This window comes from Chenopodium album, chromosome 5 (assembly GCF_948465745.1).
Source record: "Chenopodium album chromosome 5, dcCheAlbu1.1, whole genome shotgun sequence".
NCBI classification, from domain to species: domain Eukaryota; kingdom Viridiplantae; phylum Streptophyta; class Magnoliopsida; order Caryophyllales; family Amaranthaceae; genus Chenopodium; species Chenopodium album.
In genome coordinates this window covers 53082565-53087738 of record NC_137838.1, presented here as the reverse complement: position 1 = coordinate 53087738, position 5174 = coordinate 53082565, and positions in this window count along the sequence as shown.

The window sequence follows — 5174 nt, the reverse complement described above, 5'->3', positions numbered from 1 at the left end:
TATTATATGCCGCTATGGGGTACCACATGAGATGATCAGTGACAATGGAACACATTTCCAAGCCGAATGCGCGGAATTGTTGCAGAAATATCACATCAAACATCATCGATCATCACCTTACAGACCACAAACAAACGGAGCAGTCGAATCGGCCAACAAAAACGTGAAAACCATCGTCGAAAAGATGACGGAAAATTATAAAGATTGGCCAAGTAAGCTACAATTCGCCCTTTGGGGTTATCGAACCTCTGTCCGTACATCGACAGGGGCTACCCCCTTTTCCTTGGTCTATGGCGTCGAAGCGGTACAACCAATCGAGCTCGAGATACCTTCTCTCCGAATCGCATTGGAAAGCCAACTAGATGAAGTCGACTGGATTAGAGCAAGATACGACGAACTGGTCTTGCTTGATGAAAAACGCTTGGCAGCTTTGCATCATGTCCAAACCTACCAACAACGTATGGCACGACACTTTAATAAAAAAGTCAAGACCAGGAATATCAAGGAGGGTGACCTAGTGCTTAAGGCCCTCCGCAAAAATGTGTTAGATCCAAGAGGAAAATTCAGACCAAACTGGTCAGGACCGTACATTGTTAAAGCCATTATGTCCGGCGGAGCGGCACAATTGGTAGACATGGACGGTAACGGCTTCCATAATTTAACCAACTTGGATCAACTCAAAAAGTTCTACGCCTAGTCGCATGGGTTCATGACCCAATAGAGCTACGTCTGGCCTGATTCCTTTTTAGGATACGTAGGCAACCCCTCAGTCAAAGTGGGGGCTTCTGTAGACACCTAAAAATGTCTCCCCAAAACCAAGCCCGATGATAAATAACCTTTCACCGCCACTGTTGGTCGGGTTTAGTATTTAATCCCGAGAGTGCTTAAAAAATTGTATTTTATTAAATTCATATTTTTGAAAGGTCCATGGATCAGTCTTGGTGTTTGGTAAAAGCATAGTTAATTAATTTTAAGCCCAAACCTTTTTATTTTATTATTTTTGGCCCAAATATTTTATTTTATTTCATTTATTATTTTCTTATTTTAGCCCGAATATTAAAAGTCAGAAAAAAGCCCGTAATTATCAATCGGCACTCAAAAAGCCGAAAGAAATTAGGGTTAAAAATGAATTTAGACGGAAAAGTGGACTGGAGCTGACCGTGTCACGGTCAAGCTTGACCGTGTCACGAGATCTCTTCCCGTCTGACGGAGGGATTTCCCGTGACACGGGAGGTCTGCCGTGACACGGGAAGTTCCGTGTCCTTTCCGCGTAAACCCTTAACGCGTTTTCCGTTCCGTTTTCTGAAAATCTCCCGCGACACTCCAAAGACTGACCGTGTCACGGGAACTTGTACCGTCTGACGGTACAGTCTAACCGTGTCACGGTAGGGTCTGACCGTGTCACGGGATAGTTTTTTAGGGTTTTTATCATTTTAGGGTTCCGTGTGCTCCCTCAGCACATTTCCCTATAAATACCCCCTCATTTCTGATGAACGGGGCAAGGAGAATTCGATTATTCTTATTTTTCTCTCTTCTATGCTCTTAACCTAAACACTAGCCTACCCTTTTCACTTCAAAATTCCCTCTTCAAGCACTCAAGGGAGTCCATATTTTACTCGAGGTTCTGTCCTTAAACCAAGGCGTGAAAGGTAGAATCGTTTGAGGGTTTGGCCCCAAAATTAACCTTGTTTTTATTTAATTTAATTTAATTGTTGTTTTATTATTTCCTTGAAGTTACTAACTTGTTTTATTATTTTGTAGTTGCAAGCAAACAGATTCAAAGTAAGAGTTATGCTCCTTTTATTATTATTTTTCTAACAATTTTTCTGTTGTTAGAATTATGATTAAATTGATTCTTTTTATGTTCATATTGATTCTATTATTTATTTTGATCACCATATTGCATGTTAAAGGGAATATGTAATTGAAAATCACGCCTAATAAGATAATTTGGACAACCGGTTTAGGTTTCTTTTTAATCTTGTTGTTTAATCAAGTGATCATTAAATATTTAGAATTACGTGTGCATTAATTTTGAACCAATTTAGTTAAATAATAGTTTGGAGCAAATTGAATATTTTGTTTGTATGCCTTTGAGATCGCAGGAATCATTTTTCACTATAAGAATCGAGTAGAGGCCAATACGGGCGAATGTGACTCCATGACTCACTTCGTACCATCATCCCCGATCCTCCTTTCGTGGTTCCGAACCATATGGAGTTAGTAATCTCATGGATTATGAATGGGGTGTAACCTTCACGGGTCAATCGTTGTTTCCTATCGTTGTCCCTTATCGTGGTTGCCTTTTTATGATCCGTGGACGGTTTACAAGTTCCTTAAAAACTTGTTGGCGGCTCCCTACTTTATTTGTCCCTAATCGTTGTCCCTAATCGTAATGTCAATTCCCACTTCCTATGAGTGCCAAGCATATTCACAACATGCTTTTTAACGTAGGCGCACTTCGAAAGACGCCTACACCCAATAGGCATGATCAATTCTTGACTGTGCAAACGATCAAAAGCAGCGTCATAGCTCATTCCCAAAGGTGTGTAAACCCTCATTTGCCTTTGGAACCTCTAAGTAGGAGCACTAAGAGCCAACACATCATTGAGGTTAATGTTATTGGTAGCATTGTTGGGCTTGGAAGACAAAGAAGAAGGACTGTCATTCTTCTTTATTATCCAAGTGTTGTTGTTGTTGTTATTGTTGCTACCGGCTGTCTCCATCAACTCATCCCCAATATTAATCCCAATATCGTACACAGCTTCAAAGGTATTTGAAGGCAGAAACTTCAAATGCTTCTTGTACTTATGATTCAGATTTGAAATAAAGAGGCAAACCATCTCCTTCTCTTTGGAGGGATCCACCAAGATTGCCGCTGTTTCTCTCCACCTGCTCAGATACGTAGTGAAGCCTTAATTCTTCTTCTGTTTGAGAATGGAGAGTTTAGGTTCATAAGTCATAGCTTGGATGTTACATTTGTAACGGTTCATGAAGCTTTCAGTAGCATCCTCCTAAGTCGCAACATGCTTGGATTCCAAAGAGTAGAACCACATTTGGCAGACATGCTCCAAGGAAAGAGGGAACAAAGTAGGGAAGAGTGATACATCTAATCCCTTGAGAGCCATGGTTTCAGAAAAGGCCTTCAAGTGGAACATTGAGTTATCAGTAGGCTTGAACTTGGGGAATCTCAGCAGTGGAAAACTTCTCGGGAATTCTGTCCCTCATGGACAAAAAGGTGGCAGGTTGCTCCACATAGGTGAATTCTTCAGAAATCTTACTCATTTGCTCTTTGATCTTGTCCATTGCGGCCACAGTGACATTATTTTGCTCTATTGTGATGACTTTCGTAGTGAGCGCTTGCATCATGGTAGACAGTGTCTCGATAGATTTGTTAATGTTCTCAATATCCTCTTTAGAAGCCATTGGTTGAAAGTAAACTGGAGATAGACTTTGTGGAGATGATTGTGGTGGTTTTCTTGAACGCTTCTTAGCTATAAGAGGTTATTGAGGTAGTGACTCGAACTGTAACAATCTACCCATGCTTCTTGACCAGGTGCTCTGACATTGAAACAAACGCTCCTGTAATGACTAAACTCAACCTTGACCCATTCGGAAAATAAGAAGGAAAGAAGAAAAGAAAGTATTTTGTTTTTTGAAAGAAAGAAGCATGTATGGGAGGATACCATCCGGCTTCTAAATTTTTTTTAAAAAAAGGACCCTCCTAATGTACAGTCATGAAATGGTGCACGACTTAAGAAAAAGTGAGTGAACTCGACATGACTTGTGAGTGATTAAGTGAGGTTATGGACGCGTGTTATGACCGTACAACTAGACATGACACCAAACTGGACATACAAACCACATAAGTACGCACAAAGATCAAAACCTGACTGACAGGACACTTGTGAGTGATTAAGTGAGGTTATCGACGCGTGTCATGACCGTACAGCTAGACATGACACCGAACTAGACATACAAACCACATAAGTACGCACAAAGATCAAAACCTGACTGACAGGACACTTTTCCTGGGCACCGTGTCACGGTGCTAGCTGTCGTGACACTGTGCGTCATGCCGTCAGACGGTAAAACACGCCGTGTCACGGCACTGCACATAGTGGCGCGGCAGAGCTACCGTGAGAAGGTGCATATTTGCAGGTCAAATTTTGTGAAATTTCCATATTTTATTCAATTTTAAGTCCGTATTAATTACTATATGAAAATAAAAACCCTCAGTCATAGGTTAGTCCAATAAAACAAAATGAACAAAAACATGTGGGGTTAGCACAAAAGAAACCACGTAGCACTTAGTCACGATGATGTAAAAAAGTTCGCAACCTAAGGTCAAGATCTATGTTCGACTATGGTCAAGCTTTTTGGTTTCAAAGGGTATTAAGGTTAAGCGTTTGGACGCGTTAGCAAGGCAACCTCTCTTGAGGGTGTATGCCAACAGGCGGCTCCGCGAGTTCGTGATGAAATTGAACTAGACTCCATGGTTTAGGTGGATTTAATAACTCGGGTGAACCCTTATTTCCATGAGTTTTTATGGGATGATAGAGCTTAAATCCCCCGGAGCTAAGATGTATGTAAAACACACACATTTTTTCAGAAAAATCGAAGGAAGCTGACTGTGAGAAGAGAAGTAAAGCTACTGGAAAAGTTTCTGGAATGTCGTGACATGACAGAATATACCGTATCACGGTGCTAAACACCGTGTAACGATGCCCTACGTCGTGACACGGTAGTATTTGTCGTGGCGCGGTAGTAAGAAAATCTGACTGGTGCCTCTATCTTTCTTCGTTCGCGATCAGGTTATTCAATTTTTCTTACAGGTCAGACCTGATAGCAACGTTAAAATATCTTATAAAAGGCCAAATTAATCACAAGAATACAATTCAAGAATCTTTCAAGTCTCATCCACTCATCTTAATTAAATATCGATCACTCAAATCGATAAATAACCAAGAATCCTCCCTAGTGGAGTTGCCAAATTATAGGTGTCTTTTGAAGGGTGCCTGTGTAAAAGCATGTGATGAATATGCTTGGCACTCATAGGAAGTGGTAATTGACATATACGAATAGGGACAACGATTAGAGACAAAGCAAAGTAGGGAGCCGCCAACAAGTTTTTAAGGAACTTGTAAATCGTTCACGAATCATAATAGGCAACC